General features: G+C 41.2%; 1 long non-coding RNA gene across 1 annotated transcript; it reads right to left on the bottom strand.

Moving 5' to 3' along the window:
• Positions 1-129: 129 nt before the first annotated feature.
• LOC133539459 (uncharacterized) lies at positions 130-22012 on the bottom strand. The gene is made up of 4 exons (XR_009803388.1): positions 21931-22012; positions 21011-21150; positions 1261-1344; positions 130-893 (listed from the first exon to the last, which is right to left on the bottom strand). It is a non-coding gene; the product is annotated as an uncharacterized LOC133539459 (long non-coding RNA).
• Between the last annotated feature and the right edge of the window lie 1915 nt (positions 22013-23927).

Below are 23927 nucleotides of genomic sequence, written 5' to 3'. Positions count from 1 at the left end.
TTTAAAAACTTAGATTTTTTTCTGTTAAGAAAGTATATATTGTGTAAATGTTTCTCAATAAAACTTGTTTATAAGATTTCAGTGTGTTCAAGTACTTCTTGAGCACATTCATCAATACTGTGATAACAATTGTAACCATGACATGAAATGTTCATTTTGTTACTCCCTATTTTTGACACGTGAGATTGTAGAGTGGATATTTACACTCTATGCAGTTTTGACCATAACTAAAACGTAATAAAATGATGGCAAATAATTGTTTTCAGGATCCACAAGTTCAGAACTTTTAATCCTGAAATCAGAGTGGATACAGATGTTGGGTTTTGGGCAATTTAATACATCAAATATTTGTATTTGTTATTAACATACTATTTACTGAAACAATGATTTGATGGCAAATAAAATAATGTTTAAATTAATGCTGTTCTTTTGGTTTGGAAATTCACCAAAGATTAAACGTTTTGAATTTATAGCCCCTTAGGCATGAGGTAATAAATGTCAAGCTTACCCATAGGCAGTGTTGCTGCCTGTTGCAAGTCCCCCGTCACTTGATAGATTCAGTGCTGTGATATTTTCATGTTCAGACAGTGGGTTCCGATCTACTGTTATGGTGTCAGACCCTGATGTTGAATGTGATGGCTCACTGGCTTCCAACATATTTAAAAATGACTCCTGTGGAGTTTGGCAGCCTTTTGGTGACTGAGTCTGATCTTTTCCTAAAGTATATTCAACCGTTGCCCTATAAAATTTACCATCTGACCACCTTGCTAAAACAGAATCTCCTGTTTTAAGATCTAAGATCTGCACAGGAGCTTCATCTCTTGACAAAATGTCTGCTCCTGTAAAGATTTTGCCGGCATAACCGTCCTCCCATCTGACGAATGCAAAACAATCTGAAAGAGAGAGTACAAAAGAGAAAGTGTTTAAAATGTTTTATTTGAGTATAAAAAATTGGACTGGTATTTGTCACCTTATTTGGACAAAAATGTTATGATTATTCCGTCTCCCCGTCCCTATTTGCATTTTAAAGCATATGCAGTAGGATGAGCTTGCCCATCGCTGTCTTAGAGGTGTGTGGCCACATTATAATTAGGGTACTGTTACCTAACTTCCTTGGGGCGACTTTCCCAAGGTGGCATTCTCAGCTGTTTTTTAAATACTAAACAAACTAATAAAGTCATTTTTCCAGTTTGTTAGCTACATGTAACTGCAATTTGGTGTAACCATAGTCCACTTTGCCACACATACATAGAGACTTACCAGATTGCTCATTTGGGGGAGGAGAATTATGCAGGTCCTTCATTTTCTTTGTGGGAACTCTTAACCTCTTTCTTTTTGTCCATCCTGTAAATGAAAAAATACATTTTGGATCACAAACAGGGGACAGGTTGATTGGCATCACTAAATTGACGCGAGTGTGTAAATGTTGTCTGTCGATCTGTGTTGACTTGTCCATGGTGTACGCCGCCTTCCGCCCGAGCACAACTGGGATAGGCTCCAGCACCCCCCAAGACACGGAAGGGAAAAGCAGTAGAAAATAGATGGATTGATGGAACTATAATATAAATGGAAAATATTTATATATATGGGGTCACTCCATGTGGATGTTAACTTTTTGGGTGACCATATTTAACTTCTGTCAAAAACAAGTAAACAAAATTATTACTTATTATTGTTCTGGCTATAGTAAAAAAAAATCTTAACCCAGACAGTTTAATTCTTATTTTAATTTGTATCTACTTTGAGGTGCGGAGGGTTGATTGCATCTTTTTATAATAGGATAAATATTAAAAAGTAATGGCATTTTTAACAAAAAGGTCATGAATAAAATCTTGAGCTCCAATGACCAGGTTAAAACAATTATAACTTTTTAAACAAGTATCACAGGAAAATTATTCCTATATCACATAAGTAGTCTTAACAAGACCTGTCTGATAATACTGGTTACATTTAAATGAATGAATGTTTAACACTTACACACATACCTACTTTATTTTCCAATATGTATGCAGTTTATACAATCAATGGCATGATATAAAACATACTGGGCCACTGCCAGCGAGTAAGCAAATGTACTTCTGCTTTCAAAATGGCGGGGCAAATTGGTTACTCATTGAATACTTTTGGGTGTCAGCTCTTATTTATTACAACTAGCCAGCCTTACCAATAAAGTTCAGGCCGGACCTTTTTTGTTGATTATTACTTTACATACAACAGTATTATAAAACATTTGTAAGTCAAACCCCCCAAATTAATATGCAGTGTGTAATCTAATTGTGAAGTTTATGCTAACATTACTTGTTGGGCAGACGCCATTAGCGTTACCACAACCTCCCTAAGGACCACTCCATTGTCACAACAGTTAAATATTTTCACTTTACAACATTGGGTGGTTGACCAACTAAAAAATAGTAGGATACTTACCTTTCCAAGTCTAATGTCGCAAGCATCTCCAAAATCTTTCCCGCTTCTTCTTCCCTTTCTTCTTCTTCCTCGTTTTACTTTAAGGTAGGCGCACAGACAAAGTTCAAATGTTACGCCACCTACTGTTTTCCCGCTTCTTCTTATTCTGACGTTAACTGATGGAAAACAACGCGTGATATCCGCCGCTGTCTGATAGAAAGCTTGAATTTTCTGAATTGCCTTCCTTTGAAAGCTACACATAGCCAAAGATTATTATTTTCAGATGGACGTATAGGGACAAACTTTATCTCAATTCTGAGATGTGGATCTGTCTCAACAACACCCTCGCGAGATTTGGCACGGCGCCCCATGAATCTGTCCAATCATATTTGCACTTCCTCGGAAACACGCATACGCATTTAGTGGGCGGATCTGACTTCGTTTCGATGGGAAGATTCAATTTGGCATTGAAGGAATAACAACTAAAAGTAAGTAAGTAATACCATTTATTGTTTTTATTTTGGTGTTTAAATTACTTTAACACACACGAGTTAGTATTTATTAAACTACTGTAACGTAACTGGGTTACGAAAATATAACTATAAAAGCCGCATTCAACGGCGCGACCACCGTGCTAGAACCAATGATACCTACCTCCACGAGGCATCATCGCAAGTGATAAGCTACAATTTATACATCCCATGGGGAAATAACAATCATATAAATATTGGAAGTGGAACAATATAAATTACTGATCAATATAGATATATGAGTTTGTACATAGTACTAGAAGTGTCCACGTGTAATAATCCAGCAGAGCTTTGTCTTAGTGCTCCTTAAATGACACACGTAAATAAAGCTCGGTTTCTTAAAGACGCTCTTTAGCTTGAGTATTTAAGCATGAAAACTCTGAAAACTTCGAGTTCTGGCATCAAGACAGCTCCAGTTGCATACTTGTCAGCTAGCCGAAATGTTCCCCACTGCTGCTGATGGCCCAAAGTCCTTTGCATGTCTGCAACTCCAAACACCACGCCAAATCTCGCGAGAATAGCGGTGTGACAAAGAAAATAAATTGCCCTTTTTATAGTACACCAAATGTGTCTTATTTACAAAAAATATAACATGACTTCAGAACCATAATAATTTACAACAAAAAATGTTAATCTTTAAAACAAAAAATATTAAGTGTAAGTTTTCAACAACACTTACACTCCCACCAAAATCACTCATTGTCTCTCAATGTGATTTTCTAAGAAGTGTCCTGGTTAGAACCTGTTTTACTGTGTAAGTCAGTCTCAAGTAGGGTCATGACTTTGTGAATAGGTCTTTCTAGGTATATCAGTCTCGTCAGTGGTTTCCCTTTGTCAAAAGTGGTTTCACTGGTCTTCAACTTCACCTTTCGAACTTTGCCGTCTGGGCTTTCCAAAGTCTCTATCACTTGAGCTAGTTTCCATTTACATCTTGGAGCGTTGTCATCCTGTATTATCACAATATCATTTACTTGCACGTTTCTTGAAACTTGCTGCCATTTCTGTCGCTGTTCGAGATTCAACAAATATTCTCGCCTCCATCTTTGCCAAAATTTATTGGCGAGAAATTGCACCCTTTTCTATCTTTTGTTCAAGTACAAATCATCCTTGCAAAACTGTCCAGGAGGGGGAAGAATAACTGAAGATTTCATTGTTAACATGTGATTGGGAGTTAGTGGTTCTGGACCCGTGGGATCATTTAGATATTCAACACTTAAGGGTCTACTGTTGATGATTGCCATTGTCTCGTAATGTTCTTAGACTAGTTGTATTGAGTCGGTTTGAGTACTTGTCAAGCATTGCTGTAAGTATGCTTCGCAATGTTCGAATTTGCCGTTCCCAGATACCTCCCATGTGGCTTGCTGATGGAACGTTCATCACAAATTCGCAACCAATGACTCTTTGTTGTTCTTGATCCATGCCTTTCATTAACTCCGAAAACTCTCTCCTAGCACCCATAAAGTTTGTCCCTTGGTCGCACCTTAATTGTCCGACAGGACCTCTTATGGCAATCAGAGTTCGAAGGGCATTCATGAAAGCATCTGTCGATAAGTCGTCGATTGTTTCAATGTGCACAGCTCGAGAACATAAGCATGTGAACAATAATCCATATCTTTTGACTTCTTTCCTTCCATCCTTTACTATGAATGGGCCGAAACAGTCGATGCCGCAGTAGGTAAAAGGTGGCGCTGTTTCTGTTCTCACTTCTGGCAAATCTGCCATCTGTTGGACATTTGCAGCTTTTCTGTATTTCCTGCACTTAACGCAGCGGTAGATGTGCGATGAAACAACATTTCCACATCCTAAGATCCATATTCCATTTGCACGCAATTCATTTGTAGTCATGCCTCTCCCTTGATGATGTACACGTTCATGGTAGTGTTTGACGAGTAGGGCTGACACGTGAGATTCTTTGGGAAGAATTGCGGGGTGTTTCACATCATGATGTAAGGCTGATTGGGATAATCTTCCTCCCACCCTGAGAACATCTGACTTGTCCAGGAAAGCATGCAACTGTATTAGTCTGTTGTGCTTGTGTAAAGAATTTTCCTTTTGAGATCTGATTTTCTTTATTTCCTCAGGGAAAGCTTCTCTTTGCACTAGCTTGATGATGAACATTTCTGCATCCTTTCCCTCTTCAAGATCTCTGACTTTGTTCGTTCTTTGTTGGATACCTTTATATTCTTTGATGACTCTCTTGAGTCTGGTGATGGCCTTTATTGCTCTAGACCAATCAGAAAATTTCTGTAAATGGTCTAGCACTGGGTTTGCTTCCTTTGACTGTGTAGTGCGCGTGTGACCTTTACGGAGTTCGGGATCCGTTTCTTCGATCTCTCCCACCATTTCCTCGCGGACTGGAATATCTTGTTTCCAAAGGAAATCTGGGCCTTTTAACTAGTTTGATTCTTTCAACTGAGTTGCGCTTAAACCTCTTGAGGCGTGATCAGCAGGGTTGTCTTCTGAGCTTATGTGCTGTATTTTTCAGGACTTGTGCTTTGTCTTATTCGTTGGATTCGATTGGCGACAAATGTGTGAAATCTTTTTGCATCGTTGGATATGTATGCCAATACGACTTGTGAATCTGACCAATAATATTCTTTGAGATTTTCAATTTCCAGTTCTCGCTTGATTACATCTGCGTTGCGGACTGAAGTCACGGCTGGTGATAGTTCGAGTCTTGGGATGGTTGTTTGTTTAATTGGTGTAACTCTTGCTTTACCCATGACTAGTGAACAGCTGATTTTTTCTTCTTTACTTATTGCTCTGAGGTATGAACATGCGCCATAACTTTCGAGGCTTGCGTCTGAGAAGTTATGTAACTCGTACTGTACAACATTGATATCTTGTGAGTAGCTTCGTGGGATCTTCAGAGCTGCCAGTTTGGGCAGGTCTCTCAACCATGCTTCCCACCGTGGTAGAATGTGGTCTGGGAGATCGTCGTCCCAATTTACTTTGTCTTTGCACAACGTTTGGAGTATTTGCTTTCCAATCAGTATGAATGGGGCGACAAACCCAAGGGGATCATAGACTGATGCAACTGTCGAGAGCACCCCTCTCCTTGTCAACGGGTTGTCTTTGACTTTGACTCTGAATTGGAATTAATCTGCCTCGATACACCATTGTACTCCAAGTGCGCGTTCAACGTGAGGTTCTTCAAGAGCCAGGTCTTGTTCTTTGGCTTGACCTTGTTCTTCTAGGGGAATTGCTTCGAGCACTTCTTTATTGTTTGACACAAACTTATGCAAATGGAGTTTGCCTGTCTTGCAAAGTGCTCTTGACTCTTTGACCAGCTTTATGGCTTCGGCTGTTGACGTTACACTAGCAAGTCCATCATCAACATAAAAACCTCTTTGGATAAACTTGATAGTCTCTTTGCTGAACTTGTCTTTACCTTTAGATGCGAGATGTTTGAGTCCGAAGTTACAGCATCCGGGAGAGGAAGCTGCCCCGAAAAGGTGCACTTTCATCCTGTACAGCTTTGTCCCACCAGAGAAATCTCAGGTAGTCTTGATGTTCCTTGACAACATGGAATTGATGGAACATTCTCTCCACGTCACACATGAAGGCGATGGGACCCTTTCTGAAGCGGCATAACACTCCGACCAATGTGTTGGTGAGGTCTGGTCCAGTCAGAAGATGATCGTTGAGAGATGTTTCCTGGAAACGGGCAGAACAATCAAAAACCACACGGATCTTTGCAGGCTTATGGGGGTGGTAAACCCCGTGGTGAGGGATGTACCACGCTGTCGTGTTTGCCAGCTCTTGTACTGGGACTCTTTCTGCGTCTCTGCGGGTTATGATGTCATCCATAAACTTGACATAATACTTGTAGTATTTCTCGTCCCCTCTGAGTCTACGTTCCAATGAGGACAATCTGTGCTCAGCGTATTGTTTGTTGTTTGGAAGATTTGGATTGTCTGTTTTGAATGGTAGTGGAAGTTCGTAGTGACCGTCCTCTTTTTGTCGTATGCCTTTTGTCACCTTTGTCATGAACAAAATATCTTCTTGAGAAATTGTATTGTCGTCTGTTGCATGCTCCGAGAAGTCAGATTCCAAAGCCTTTATCACATCAATTGGATTGACTTCTTTTACTTGAGTTCTGCATACAAAACGCACTTCTTGCTTGAGTTCAACTGCTGGTTGTGAAGCAGGAGTTACTTCACACACAATGATTCTGTGACTTGTGCCGATGGCATCATTGTGATTGTGTACTTGATACGAGCAACCAACTGTGCTCCAGCCGAGATCGGTTAGCTGTGCGTAGGGTTGGTTTTCTTTGCCTACAAGAACTTCAAGAAGATATTCAAGATGGCGGCGCGCATGGACGCGACGTTAAAGCTCTCCCCTTAGGTGCATTGTTTTTATTGTTTTTATATAGTTTATTACTAGCCCAGTCAGCAACTTGCTGGGCAAAGGCTATGTACAGCCGAAACGATTTGTTGGAGATTGGATTGCGGTCTGAGCAGACTATTTCGGTGGATTTTACAAGCCGACACAACATCCCGGAGGAGTTAGCACGTAGCCCTGGAGCTCCATGGCTACTGTGCCCGGCGAGGAGGAGGCGGAGGCGAAGACGCCGTGCCTGAAGGGGCGGCGTGTTAGCCAGACTAAAAATGAACCCAAACAGACCAGCGATACCAAGTCTATTCCTGGCTAATGCGAGGTCGCTCGCTCCTCATGGTGAAGAGGACAAGATGGACGAGGTGAGGCTCCGTGTAGCACAAAACACTGTGATGGATAGCTGTGCCCTATTGTTTACGGAAACCTGGCTAACGTCCTCAATCCCTGACGCTAGCATGGAGCTAACCGGTCACACAGCACACAGACAGGACAGAAACGCAGAGTCTTCCGGCAAGCGGCGTGGGGGTGGACTGCTAACCTACCTAAACAACAAGTGGACTTCTGATTCAAAGGTAGTTAACAGCCACTGTTCCCAAGATCTGGAATATTTTACAGTTAAATGCCGACCCTTCCATCTAGCCAGGGAGCACTCTGCTGTCCTGATCACAAACGTGTATATGGCTCCCGATGCTAACGCTAGCACGGCGCTAGCTCTGTTGCACGATACAATCAGTGCACAACAGAACAAATATCCCGACGGCATCCACATCATAGCGGGGGACTTTAATCATGTCGACCTGAAAAAAGTGCTCCCCAAACTTCACCAGCATGTGAAGTGTGCTACGAGGGGAGCTAACACACTGGACAAAGTCTATTCCAACATAAAAAAAGGATATAGAGTCAAACAACTTCCCCAATTAGGCAAGTCTGACCACATATCCCTGCTCCTTTTGCCAGCTTACACACCAATAAGAAAAAGTGCTCCAATCACAACCAAAACGGTCAAAACATGGCCGGAGGGAGCCATGGAACAGCTGCAGGACTGCTTTGATACAACAGACTGGTCAGTTTTTGAAAACCCAGACTTGGAGCAGTACACAGAAGCAGTCCTGGGGTACATCAAACACTGCATAGACACTGTCACAGTGGACAAGCGCATCCGGGTCTACCCCAACAGGAAGCCCTGGATGACAAAAACAGTCCAGGGCTTACTCAAAGAGAGAGACAGTGCCTTCAAAGCGCAGGACCTGGCACTCTACAGTGCTGCCAGAGCCAATCTGAAGAGAGGCATCAGAGAGGCAAAAGCCGAACACAGGAGGAAAATGGAAGCCCACCTGCAGAGCAACAACACCAAGGAGGTATGGAAAGGAATAAAAGACATGACCAACTTCAGACCCAGTAACCCTTTGGCTGACGGCGACGCCTCTCGAGCGGGGGAGTTAAACAGCTTCTTCGCCCGATTTGAGAGAAAAATACCTGCAGCCGTCACAACACTCCCACCCAACACCCACAGCAGCTGCATCCTTATACTGGAGGAGCATGAGGTGAGACGCACGCTGAAGGCAGTGAACCCGAGGAAGGCTACGGGCCCAGATGGAGTCCCGGGACAGGTACTAAGAGACTGTGCAGACCAGCTGGCCGAAGTATTTACGAAGATCTTCACCCAGTCCCTCTCCCAGGCCGTCATCCTATCATGCCTGAAGACCTCCACAATAATCCCGGTGCCTAAGAAGAACTCTGTCAGATGTCTGAATGACTACCGTCCAGTTGCACTTACACCTATGGCTATGAAGTGCTTCGAGAAGCTGGTACGGACCCATATCACCTCAGTCCTCCCTCCCGAGCTCGACCCACACCAGTTTGCCTACAGAGCCAACAGGTCCACAGAGGACGCCATCGCCACAGCCCTACACTTTTCCCTGGGTCACCTGGAGACGGGGGGGAGCTACGTGCGGCTGCTTTTTGTGGATTATAGCTCGGCATTTATTCCTGATAGACTGGTGTCCAAACTGTCAGACCTGGGTCTCTCGAACTCCATCTGCATGTGGATTAAGGACTTCTTATCCAACCGCCCCCAGAGGGTGCAGTTGGGTCGCCACATGTCATCAAGCCTGCACCTCAGTACCGGCTCTCCACAAGGCTGCGTGCTGAGCCCCCTTCTCTACTCCATCTACACATACGACTGCACACCTGCCCACTCCAGCAACTCCATCATCAAATTTGCGGATGACACCACCGTAGTGGGGCTCATCTCGGAGGGAGACGAGGCTGCATATCGGGATGAGGTGGAGAAGCTGTCGGATTGGTGCAAAGTCAACAACCTGGCCCTGAACACCTCCAAGACCAAGGAGCTGGTCATAGACTTCAGGAGGAAAAAAACGGACATCCTGCCCCTGATCATCAGTGGTGACTGTGTGGAGAGGGTCTCCGACTTCCGCTCCCTGGGAGTCCACCTGGCCGACGACCTATCCTGGAGCACCAACACCACGGCTACCATCAAGAAGGCACACCAGAGAATGCACTTCCTGAGAATACTCAGGAACAACCACCTCTCACAGGAACTGCTGGTGTCCTTCTACCGGTGCTCCATTGAGAGCATCCTGACCTACTGCATCTGCGTGTGGTTCAGCAGCTGCACGGCCGCCGAGAGAACGGCGCTCCAGAGAGTCATAAAGACCGCCCAGAAGTTAATCGGATGCCCCCTCCCCCCCTGGCTGACCTGTACAGCTCCCGCTGTCATCTCTATCTTTTTTTTTTTTTACTATTTATACTACCATATTGTATATGCACCTTAGGAGAAGCTGCTCCAATTTTGTTGTTCTTTGAACCTGTTCATTGCAATAATGACAATAAAACTCTATTCTATTCTATTCTTCTCTTGGTAGAAGGGCTTGTTGACAGTTATAGCCCATAAGCAGACCAACTTCACATTCGAGCATTGGTGGTAACTTATCTGCTAGCTTTTCCAGATGAGGCCACTTCAAAGCGGTTTCAGACATCGGGATATGTGACCTGTTAACTGGGATAAACTCTCTAGTAAAGACTGGTGGTAATATGATTTTCTTTCCCCACTTATATCCTCTGACTTGAAGGTTTACCAGCTTCTCACATGGTATAACTGTTGACTTGGCGGACATAGTAGATAGCTGCAGACTGGCTTTGCTTTTATTTGTGTTGAGATCTTGAGCTACTTCATCCAAGATGAAAGATGTATCGCTCTGTGAGTCGAGAAGCGCATACACAAAAACTTCTTTCTCTGGGTGGTTTTGTGGATGAGACCCAGACAGGTAGTATAGAGGATGTCAACGTGTTTGAGGTGTCTTGAATTACCCTGTTAGAGATTGCGGTAGATTTGTCTTCATCCTTTGTGACTTTAGTGTCTACTTTGTCTTGAAAGTTATGGTCACTCTTTGCAGGTGTTGCCCTTTTACATTCCATGAACTTGTCATCATGCAGACATGTAGGATGTCTCCTTTGACATTTCTCACATGTGCTCCTTTTATCGCACTTCTTTGAATGATGTCCAGTCTTTAAACATCCGAAACACAGCTTTTCTGTCCGTGCAAACTTGACACGATCCTGAACCATTTTTTCCATGAACTTGAAACATTTATCAAGAGTGTGGCCATTCCTTTTGCAGAAGAGACAGGTTACAGTATTTGCGTGACTTGAGTTTGTAGTAAACGTTTTTTGCTTAAATGACTTGACTGCGTGAATGTTTGGGTTTACTTGTGTCCAAACCTTTGAGTGCTTGCATTGAGGCTATGGGATCGCACGCTAAGTCAGCTTCCCCAGTCACAAACTCCACAAACGTGCGGAAGGATGGATACTCTCCATTTTTTGTTTGTCTTATTTTCATGGCTTTGCGGTTCCATCTTGTAGTCAACCAATCTGGAAGTTTCAACAAGAGTCTCTGAATTTCCATACAATCATTGAGAACTTCTAACGCCTTTATGTGTGGTATCGCAGCTTCACAACTTCCAAAAAAGTCAGCAAATTCCCTTAACTCACTTCCATCTTTGTAGCTTATTTTCGGCCAACCATGAAGCTTGTCTCTGAAGCATTTTCCTATGGTGAACAGATCTCCAAAATGCTTTTCCAGCAATTTCCAAGCTGAGTCGTACGCTTCATCTGTGCCTACTAGGAGGAATCCTTCTACTGCTCTTTTTGCAGATCCACCGAGATACTTCCTGAGATAGTAAAGTTTTTCATTCTTGGGAATGTTCTTTCTTTCAATTAAGGTTTCGAATGACAACTGCCAGTCTTTGAACTTCAGTGGGTCTCCAGTGAACAATGCAGGTTCTGGAGTTGGAAGTCGATTTGCACTTATTGCTTCTGCTAGTATGCCAACTAGATCAGAATTTGCTTGTGGTTGCGTTACAACCGTTTGAACTTGTGTGGCTTGAGGGATGAATGGTGGACTTGATGCTTTGAGTGTTTGACTTGTGGCCTTTACTTGTATGATAGGAGTTTGAATGTGTGGAGCAAACGCATGGCTTGAAGCATGAAAGACTTGGGTTGTGTTTATAGCTTGAAAGGTAATGCTTGGTGTGATAGGGATTGCTTGGGTTTCACTTGTTGCTTTAATACTGTGTGACAAACTTCGACTTTCAGCAGTACTTTCAACTTCATTGTAAACCTTTACGCGAGCTTTAGCAGCATTCATTTTCTTAACTTCTTCTAAGCGGTCGATCTTTCTACGGCTTCCAATTTTTGTAGTTCAGCCTTTTCCTTTTCCTGCTCGTCCATTACTGCCAGTATTTCTTGAGATGCAGCTGCTTCAGCTTCAGCTTCCATTCTTTTTATTATTTGTGAGCGGGATTATCCTGAACTACTTTTGGAACTTTGTGATATTGACCTTGATTTAGAACTTTCAGATCCTAAGCATGATCCGACATCTGGCCACGATTCTTCGTCATCCTCAATGTCTCCTCCAAGCCATTTTTCAGCTCGGTTGACTATAAATCTGGAGAGTGACGTGCATGCATCAACTTGACGCCTAATTTCTGCTTCAGGAGATTGTATTTGACGTATCCGGTCATAAACAACTTGCACATCTTTACAAGTGATGTTTACGTTATTGATTAATTCCTTTAATTCACTTTCTGAAGCTTCCTTTCTCAGCATTACTCTGCTCAATCTTGCTTCATATCTCCATTTTTCAAAAACAAGTGAATATTTGTGTTTGAGGCTCTTTAGTTTCTCCTCTTGAAGTTCTTTACCCTTTTCGGTTAATGTTCTTAGTCTTTCACCTCTACGAACAGCTTTTTGTTCTGCAGCTTGCACTTCATCATGTTCTGCAACTTCGTTAAGTGGTAACTCTTCTTTATATTTGTCAGTCATCTTTAGCGTTTGGTTAACACACTGTTTAAATTCCAAAAATACTTCTTCAAATTCGCTTAGTTGAGCTTTACCTTGTAAGTATCTTTTTAGAAACTTAAAATGCTGTTTTGACCTTAAGCAAAATGCACAAAACTCTTATTTCAACAACAATGCATCACTTTGAGGTACAGTAAAAATTAAGTAACTTTTGACAAATATGCTGTAGAAACTTATAGTGGACCTTTAAACTTGACTTAAACCACTCGTTTTTCCTTTAGCAAAGTCCTTTCTTAATTTCCACTTTACTCATTCTTAATACATTGCTTAGTTGCTTGAGTGTGATGAGCTTTGGTACTGGCGCCCTTTGGTGTCGCACCACGGTACCGTCACCCACTGCACCTGCTGGCGTCTTCGTCTTGACGTCCTTCACTCCGGCGCTGGGCTGGGTGAGTTTTCACTGTGGCTCCGAAATGACAACACTGGCTCGGTTTCTTAAAGACGGGCTCTTTACTTGAGTTTTAAGCCGTGAAAACTCGTGGCCGCCTGCCACTTCGGAGGTTCTTGGGCAGCAAACACTCCAGTGTTGTGCAACTTGTTCAGCTAGCCAAATGTTCCTCACTGCTGCTGATGGCCCAAAGTCCTTTGCATGTCTGCAACTCCAAACACCACGCCAAATCTCGCGAGAATAGCGGTGTGACAAAGAAAATAAATTGCCCTTTTTATAGTACACCAAATGTGTCTTATTTACAAAAAATATAACATGACTTCAGAACCATAATAATTTACAACAAAAATTGTTAATCCTTAAAACAAAAAATATTAAGTGTAAGTTGTCAACAACACTTACAGTCTGTGTTTACATAGTATTGGAGTGTCAAAATGACAAAACGAAAACCTGGAAAACGATGGAGAAGAACTGGTAACGAAGTCGACTCAAATAAACGATCAAGAATGACTGTACAATTGGTGAGTAGACTGTTATAGTGGTGGTGCATTAAACTGGCAGCAGATATAATATGTGATACTTTATTTTTCTTCCTGCAGTCATCCGGTCCTGCAGCCACCAATGTGAATGTGGAGACTGATGAGCAATGTCTAAGTAAGTATTTTGTATATGCGTGTTCTTTGTTTGTGTGAATTAGTTCTGATTGAGATTTACAGACCAGATGGATGGATAAAAGCTGTCCACAGTTTGTCAGGAACAAGCAGGGAAATATTGCTTTATTTTACCCTGATTACATAGCATGTATGAAGAATGAAACTTGAAATATGAGTTATCTCAGCATCTTCAAGTTAAGGCTGGTAGGTATACATCACATCATGGTTAGGGATGTAACAATATCAAAATTTCATAGTATGATATTGTCACACTGTTAAAGCCACGGTAAGATATTGTTACAAAAATGACACAGTGTGATAAATGAAGTGTCAGGAATGTTTAGGATATAAATACTTACTGTAATTGAACACAAACATAATTGTGACAATCCGTCACTTCAGTTCTGTTAGTTTTTCGTGTTTTTTATTTACTTCCTGTTCAGTGCTCTTATTTTGTTATTTCCTGTTTAATTCACGGAGCACTGTTGTTTTTCTCTTTTACTCGATTGGCAGCGGTTCACACCTGCTGTCAATCAAACGTGTGCCTATTTATGTTTCACTCGAGCACTCCTCAGTGCTCGAGGATAAATCTATGTTTGGAAATGTTACTATATAAGACTGCTTTCTGTTTATTTGTTTCTTATGAGTATTAAATTATTTTACCTTCACTCAATTCTCTCCTGGACTCTTGCATCCACGGGGTCACACAACTGCAGCCATGCGACATCTCCCCAACAATAATGTTCATATGTTGTAGTCCTATTTATTAATATAAACTGGTATTTTAAGTTGTGTGGGCTCTACCGAGGATGTCGTTGTGGTTTGTGCAGCCCTTTGAGACACTAGTGATTTAGGGCTATATAAATAATCATTGATTGATTGATTGAAGTAACACACAAAGACAAACAAAAAAACCTACTTTTAAATAAGTGTTTTTTAAACTGACATAAACAGTAAACATCCGGTGTAACAAATGTAAAACATTGTTTATTCTGCCAAGAAACTATAATGTGGGTCTGGTAAGGTTTTTTTTTTTTTTTTATACAACTTGGTATGATTGTGGGTATGATTACTTTTTGAGCACATTCAACAATACTGCGATGATAATGCAAAAAGTGTGATATGACATTTTGATATTGTAACATCACTGCTGTTTAGTTTAGTGTATTTAAACTTTTAACTTCCTAAGAAACTGTCCTTTGCAGTGGATATTTTTATATTAGTTCGTAGAATACTGATTCTTAAGCGTTAACTAATAATTTGACTTTTAATCATGTAAATTTCTCACAAATGGATATTTTTCCTTGCTGGCGTCTTGGTTTCACATCAACGATATTTGCCAAATAACGGTTCTAACTAGGGCTGGGCGATATGGCTTTTTTTAATATCTTGATATTTTTAGGCCATATCGGGATATACGATATATATTACGATATTTTGCCTTGGCCTTGAATGAACACTGGATGCATATAATCACAGCAGTATGATGATTATATGTGTCTACATTAAAACATTCATTTTCATACTGCATTCATTAATGCTACTTTTAAACTTTCATGCTGAGAGGAAAATCACAACCAAAACTGTATTTATTAAAGTTATTAAGCAATGGCACAAACAATCAAGTCTTTTCCGAAACATAAAGTGCAAGATTGTCAGAGACATTTTAAGTGTCAAATAAAAATGAGCTGCATAATAGGAAATCAAATAGTATTCGTCCTTCACTATGTGGTAGGTTACAACAGATGTTATGAAATTCTCTTCATTCTCTAGCGAGTGACTTTTCATATGATGCTACATATTAGCAGTAATGCTACTTTTTATAGCAACACTTTTGCCCTACACTTGACAAATTACAGTTGTCTGTTCGACATATTCCCACTTGAAGCCGAACTACCGCCAGACGACGGACCCCCTGCTGTTTTTATTGGGAATTAAGTCTTCCTTCATTTGTTACCAAATCCGCACCTTCTTTCTCTCGTATTCCCACTCGTCTGGCTACGTTAGCAGCTCACGTAGCCCAGTCTGCTACCGCTCTGCTGGGCGAGGGCGTATACGTATGTGTCGTATGACGTGACAGTATGTGACGTATGTAAGAATGTGCGCCTGCTTGTCTGTTAGAAGGAGAGACAGGAAAGAGTGAGAAGAGACTGAATGCCCGCAGTTAAAAACAACAGCGTGAGAACGTATACTCGAATATTACGATATAGTAATTTTCTATATCGCACAGAGACAAACCTGCGATATATCGATATATCGCCCAGCCCTAGTTCTAACATAAAACTCATTCTAATATATTACTCCTATTCCCTAACTTATTGTAGACATTGTGGTATGTAGTGTCGGCAAATTTCTTATTTTCTGCATGGTCGCGTTCCTACCGGACGCATTTCCTCTGGTGAGCTGCAATGGCTCTGGTTCGACTTGGAAATGGTCGGGATGAACGTGGCATGCTTTACCTTGCAGTATACAGACTTTATTTTAGTTTAATCTAACATGGCCGTTATAGGCACAGAAATATTTCACAGCAACAATTCCTTGGATGTACGAATCACAAATGTTCCCGTCACTCCTGCACACTTCCTCTTTTTTGCCCCTACATAATGATAATGTCCCCTGTTTGAATCATGGGAGATCCAAGTTTACTTCTCAGATCAGCCCACTTAATTTTGTCAGAAAAAAAAACACACTGACAGGAGTTCTCGTTTGATAGCGTCACACATCACGGCATTATTGTAAGAATTTTGAAACCAAAATAACGCGATATTTACAATAATGTTGAATCCCTCGTCAAGATCCTTTCTTATAGGTTTGGTTTGCTGCTGTGTATTTACTAATAATTGGCATTGTTTATCACTGAAGTTCCACACTTTCTTTTTATAGTGTGTGTTGTATTGTGATGAGCTATATTTAATACTGTGGATTATGTGTTACCACAAACACAGAAGATATGTATACATGAACTACAATGCGATCAAGATGTGGGAAAAAAGTAAATGCATTCCATTAGCTGGATTTGTATAATGTTTTCAACTTATGTCAACTTGCTTCTAGTTTTGCATGTTTTCTTCTTTTTTTTTTTTTTAAATGATTTTTATCTTTTGAGTTTTTTGGTTCTCTTCTTTGTGTCAGGGGGTAGCAGCAGGGTAACACTGCAGGGCGCAGTGCCTCCTGAAGGAGCCCAAAAAACTGCTCTTCAAATCGGACACATCCAACCTCCAGGTGTCCATGCAGGATGTACCACTTTGGAACATCAAGCCTCTCCCTACCCGCAAGGTAGACCCACCGTCTTCTGTGTCTGACTAATGATTTGTTGTGAATTTTGTCACAAAGCATCCATCCATTTTCTACCGCTTATTCCATTTTGGGGTCGCTGCCGCCTATCTCAGCTACAATCGGGCGGAAGGCGGTGTACACCCTGGACAAGTCGCCACCTCATCGCAGGGCCAACACAGATAGACAGACAACATTCACATTCACATTCACACACTAAGGCCAATTTAGTGTTGCCAATCAACCTATCCCCAGGTGCATGTCTTTGGAGGTGGGAGGAAGCCGGAGTACCCGGAGGGAACCCACGCATTCACGGGGAGAACATGCAAACTCCACACAGAAAGATCCCGAGCCTGGATTTGAACCCAGGACTGCAGGACCTAGCATATCCTGCTAAAATATGACAACCTTTTGAGAGCAAGAATGTGAGCGATATGCTGAGATGTTATACGTTTTGCTTTGTGACAAAATGTTATAAAAAAAACTTTAATGATTTGTATTCTATTTTAATTTCAGCACATGAAAATATTTCTACTTTTGATTCTATCAAAGACAATGGAAAACCATTTTCCAGGTCAGCCCTCATAGACTGAACTACATGTCGATGCTGAGAATGATCCATCTCAATCATTTGAGGAAGCTCTCCCTGATATGGGGGATTGGATGTACAATGACGGACATACGTTTAATGAAGGATTTGAAGATAGTTTGAGTGAGGAGTGTGCAGAAGAGTCAAATTTCAAGGACACAACAGACAAACCAATATATGACAATGCATCAGTAACCGTGGCAGAGTGCCTTCTGATCATCATGGGTTTTGTAAACTGTCATAAAATTACTGATAGGGCCCTAAGCGATTTGCTGAAAATGTTCAAGTTGCTTTGTCCCGATAGTCTTAAACAGCGTGCAGAAGTTCAAAAACTTTTTTTTAACCCGGTCTGCATCATCGCCTATTTTATTACATAAATACTGCAGTAATTGTTTTGGGCCAATAGAAAGTAAACAAATAAAATGCCTGTCTTGTGGGACCAGTGTGTCAGAAGAAAGATCCTCATCCTTTATAGAAGTTCCAATTAACGCTCAAATAAGATCATTGTTCCCCAAGCCAGATTTTCAGGAGAAGCTTAACTTCAGATTAAACAGAAAGAAGGCAGATGCTAACAACATTAAAGATATATATGATGCAGAAGTTTACAAACAGCTTGTCGATAGGGGTGGTTCTCTTAGTGACCCTAAAAACATCTCACTTACTTGGAACACTGATGGGGTACCTATTTTCAAATCATCCAAGTTTTCAGTGTGGCCTTTTTATTCTATCATCAATGAATTGAGCTTCATGGAACGCACAAAAAGAGAGAATATGATATTTGCTGAACTTTGGTATGGGGATTCAAAACCATCAATGGTTACATTTTTGAGACCACTAAGTGACACACTGAGTAAGCTTGCAGACGATGGAATTATTGTGCAACCTGCGGAGTTGACATCTGAACCTTTTGTGTGTAAAGTGCTCACCATTCCTGGAACATGCGACTTGCCTGCTAAAGCATTAGTCCTTTATTCAGTGCAATACAATGGGAAATTTGGATGTCACAAATGTGAACAGCCAGGAAAAACTGTGAAAACTGGGGAAAGAGGCCATGCCCATGTATTTCCAGTCCAACATGGAGATCCAAAGGGGCCACTGCGCACCAATGAAAAGTTTGTACTTGATATGAAAATCGTAAATGAAACCAAAACCATTGTGAAAGGGGTAAAGAGTCCCTGTTGCCTGAGCAAACTTAAAATGTATAACCTTATCAAAGGAACTGCCGTAGATTACATGCACTCAGTCCTCCTCTGAGTAATGCGCCTTTTGATGGTGTTGTGGTTTTCTACAGAGTTTTCTCGTCAGCCCTTCAGCATGGCAAAAAATACCAAAGAAATTGACACGCGATTTCAGGAAGTCTGTGCTCCATCCTCAATTAGATATCCTCGACCAGTGGCATCTCACAGAATGTTTTTTAAAGCGTCAGAATACCGGGATCTTTTGCTGTTCTATGGACCTGTTATTTTCCGTGGAATTCTTGCAACAATGTACTACAACCACTTCCTTCTACTAAGTGAAGCCATTTTCATTTTGTTAATGGAATCTATATCGGTTGAACAGATCCATCATGCAGAAAAACTATTGTGGAATTTTTGTTCTCAAATGGCTACACTTTATGGTGAGCGGTACGAAACGGCAAATGTACACCTTCTTGTGCACCCGGCAGACAGTGTCAGGGCCCTTGGTCCATTATGGACTCATTCATGTTTCCACTTTGAAGACAAAAATGGATATTTGTTAAGGCTCATACATGGTACTCAAAATATACCTATGCAGATGGTAAATGCAGTCAAACTTGTGCAGTCTATTCCTGTTATTTCACAAACTATTAAACCAGGGAATGTCATAGGTGAATTTTACAGACATATGACTAAAGATGATAGTTTCTGTCAGGAAAACGAAGATTTGTCTAGGATTAAACTATATGGAGTATCTAGTGAATTTCCTATTGGACACAGTTCACCTCTCTGCATTACAAATACATGCTGGTCACTACATCAATTCTGGAACAGTAAGCATCTTTCACAGGGCACAAGTTAAGAGAAATTATCTCACATCAAAACACTATGGTAAAGGTAATAGACGAAACAATTTTACAGTTTTTTTTTCAAATGACGGACAAAGAAAGTATGGACAGATTGATTTCTTCTTTACCATAGCACAATCATGTGCCAAATGGGCCCTTGTTCGTGAATTTAAACATGCTGGTTTTTCTTTGCTGCAAGATAGATTAACAAATGGTACATGCAGTCATTGGAAACCTCTGCCATTACAGTAGTATCCTTGGATGACATATTGGGTAAAGTTGTTCTCCTTGATTTCACATCAATGCCTGGCATTGTGTTTGCAGTTCATTTCCCAAACACACTTGAAACGTTTTAACTAATTAAGAACTGAGCTGGCCTAAGAAGCCACAAATCAAATATTTGATCATTGTTGTAAATGCTCTGAAAATACACACCGATGTGAGGTTGCCGTGGATGCTGTAAAAGTCTGTAAATATGTACTGTATATAGAGTATCATTGTTGATTAAGTTTTTGCATTGTCTGTAATATTTCAGTTAATAAAATGTACTTGTTAAATAAAACAACGGTCTTTTTTAATGAATACTTAGGTCTACTACGTTACTGTATTTTAATATTAGTCCTTATCATGGTGGTTGGAGACCCAAATGTTTTCTGAAGTGGTACTTTGTGAAAAGAGTTAGGGAACCACTGCTCTAGAAAGTTCACAAATGTTAAAAGGTCTTAAACAGTGTTTTGTGATCATATCAGTATTGTTTGGGTTCAGTTTTAAATCTCATAATTGTAGTCACTGAGTTACTGTACATGGCGTGTGTATAAGAAATCAATAAATTAAGTAGAACATTATGTAAATAAACCATATAGCTTACAGAGCATATATCCATATTGCCTGCATTAATTATTTTCTCCAAATGTTGGCATGAGATAAACTGGAGTATGATTGACGTATAATTAAATTGTGCCAATTAAAATGAATTCATTTTTCCTAAGATAGAAAAGAGGCATATCCGACAACTCAAACAATGAGCAGTAAGAGACAAAACAAGTATATCTCTCACTGAGACGTATTGAAACCATACTCATCAATTTTCTTTTTGACGAAATAGAAAAGAGACATCTGAGAACTCAAACAGTGGGTAGTGAGAAACAAAACCATGTATATCTCTCACAGAGACATATTTGAGACATATTGGAGACCAGCTCATTCATCTCTCATTTTGGTCTTAGTTGAAATCGGGAAAAGAGATAATAGAAAACTTTGATATCTCTCACAGTGCTCACTGTGAGCCTTATTTCTCAGGAGATACATTTGAGAAGAATGAGAAAACTACTTTGGTATCGATTATTGCTCTTTTATGTCTAGGAGATGTATATAAGACATAAATGAGATCTCATCTTCAATTTTGCTTTGCTATGGGATATATCTTACCGGAGACATCAGTGGATTATTCCTCCTCCTGCAGTAGCTGTCAAAAAAGGCAGCTGTGAGCTTGGCTCCTTGGCTTCTCTCTGAGACACTGGCGTGTTCACCGCAGCCATCCGACCTCAAGGTATGTCTTTACAATCTCACTAAAACACAATTAAAACAATAAGCAGATAAGGGATCTTCCAGAATTATCCTAGTAAATGTGTCTAATTACATCTGAAACGCTCACACTGCCGCCGCCCGGAGCCGTCGCTTTTTTTTCAAATTTTATTATTGTTATTTTTTTCTAGTCCTTCACTATCAATATCCTCATCCACAAATCTTTCATCCTCGTTCAAATTAATGGGGAAATTGTCGCTTTCTCGGTCCGAATTGCTCTTACTGCTGGTGGCTCACATTATAAACAATGTGAGGATGTGAGGAGCCCTCACACCGGTGACGTCACGCGCACATCGTCTGCTACTTCCGGTACAGGCAAGACTTTTTTTATTGGCAACCAAAAGTTGCGAACTTTATCGTGGATGTTTTCTACTAAATCCTTTCAGCAAAAATATGGCAATATCGCGAAATGATCAAGTATGACACATAGAATGGACCTGCTATCCCCGTTTAAATAAGAAAATCTCATTTCAGGAGGCCTTTAAGCTCATTCATCTATTTGTTTACTCGAGTTTGTGAACCACCTTTTATGTTACTTATCATCTCATTCCTTGTCATCCCTGTGTTGAATACGAAATCCTTTCTTTAGAAGCGGTTAAACACAGGAAGTGAGCATAATTAGTCATTGCTGGAAAACGGAACAAGGAGTAGGATTAAATTAGATGTGCTTCTTCCTACTCATTTTTACACACCTAAAACAATGTGATGCGCTGGTATGTAACTTTTTAATTCATGATTTAAAACAACTCGACCGTAATTATTACCTTGATAGGAGAAGACATTTTGGAGTGTGTTGTCCTCCTCGCTCTCGCTCTGTAAGGAGTAAGTGGATTATTTAGTCTAGTGCGCCCCCCAGTGTTGAGAAGTGTAACCTACTACTTAAAGGCCTACTGAAATGAGATTTTCTTATTCAAACGGGGAAAGCAGGTCCATTCTATGTGTCATACTTGATAATTTCGCGATATTGCCATATTTTTGATGAAATGATTTAGTAGAGAACATCGACGATAAAGTTCGCAACTTTTGGTCGCTAATAAAAAAGCCTTGCCTTTACCGGAAGTAGTAGACAATGTGCGTGTGACGTCACGGGTTGTAGAGCTCCTCACATCCTCACATTGCTTATAATCATAGCCTCAAGCATGGCCGGCTTTACGCAGGGGCAAGAGGGGGGCAGAGCCCCCTTAAATAAATGTCTTGCCCCCTCAAATCAAAATTTGAGAAAGCAATTTTTAATAAACTCACAAAATTACTACATTACAAGTTGACAAAATTATCTGTACTAGCGGAAACATCCGCCGAAAAAGGGACACACACGATATAGTCGGCTTCCCTCTCATCCCTCGATCCGCTGTGCGTGTATTCAACATTCCACAGGCTGCGCAGCAGACACACACCCGCACACACCTCAGCTCTCGGTAAACATCCAATCACTGTTGCAGTATGAAAGTGAAAGAAAAGGAAAAGTTTTCTACATTTATCATATACTTGTTAGGATGGGTGTATTTGTGTAGTCTTATCTGTCATAAACACGTTTATCGTCGCGGACTTTCGGTGCTACGGAGTTCCTTTTTTTGTTTTTTTTTACAACTTGACGAGAGCAGTGACAGCGGAGGCTCTGAGCAGCAGTGGTTTGGAAGGCAGAGAGCCTCCACTGTCCCTGTAACAAGCTACAAGTCATATATGATGCTGTTAATGGCGGTAAAAATGAAACTTAAGGTATATATCCTGCTTAGCAGTCCTCCTCTGCTGTCCTCTGTCCAGAGCGGAGTCCCTAGCAACGGCCCGTTTTACTTAGCAACGGTCTGGCAATCGACTGCTGGAATTCTTTGTCTGTTGTTTTTCTTGTAATTCTACATAGTCAACCTTTAATGTTTCAATCTACATTTTGTAATAAACAAATTATAAGTTTCATTTGATATGACCAAGACACCTAAAAACAAAAACACAGCCGTTTTCATCAATTTACAAGCAAGTGGGCAACACACATACATTGGAGTGAATGAATTTTGTGCCCAGATGAGTGCCCACGTCCACTGCATGTGACAAACTGAAGACAAGTGACCTGTGTCTGACAGACCCCTACGTCATGGGTGTCAAACTCTAGCCCGCGGGCCAAATCTGGCCCGCCGTGTAATTTCATTTGGCCCTTGAGGCAATATTAATTTAGCATTAGATCTGGCCCGCCGGTGTTATACAGCGTCGGTGCCACTGTAACACCGCATTCACCGCTAATACTCATACTTGCCAACCCTCCTGCATGTAGTAGTAGCAATGATGCTACTGCTAGTACATAAGGGACAGCAGCTAGCAATACTGCACCTTTAGCACCAGAAAGCACTGTTTCTCCTGCACCAGCTCCCTCCGTCCCCCCAACAAGCGCTCCCCCAAAGCAGCCTGCTCAGCTACCCAGTGACTTAAATGGCAACTCACCATCTCAGCCAATACTGGGTGGCTACCCAAAGCGTGCATTTGGTACAACATTAAGATCATTCAATCCTGCCTGGTACCGCACACGACCATGGCTAGAGTATTCTGTGGTGCGAGACGCCTGCTTCTGTTTCCCCTGTCGGAAATATGGCAGCGCTGTTAATGTTTTCCCCCCCTGAGGGATTGCCACCTTATTGTGGTCAGGGGGTTTGCGTGCCTCAGTGACCGTAAGAGCTATACCAGCAGGAGCTTAGTCTTCAGGTGGGACACCCAAGTTGGACAGGTCTGAAGGCAGAGGCCTGACAAAGTGCAATCCACTACTCCAGGTTGGGGT

The sequence above is a fragment of the Nerophis ophidion genome, linkage group LG21 (assembly GCF_033978795.1).
Source record: "Nerophis ophidion isolate RoL-2023_Sa linkage group LG21, RoL_Noph_v1.0, whole genome shotgun sequence".
Classification (NCBI taxonomy): Eukaryota; Metazoa; Chordata; class Actinopteri; order Syngnathiformes; family Syngnathidae; genus Nerophis; species Nerophis ophidion.
This window is presented reverse-complemented; position numbering and strand designations above follow the sequence as displayed.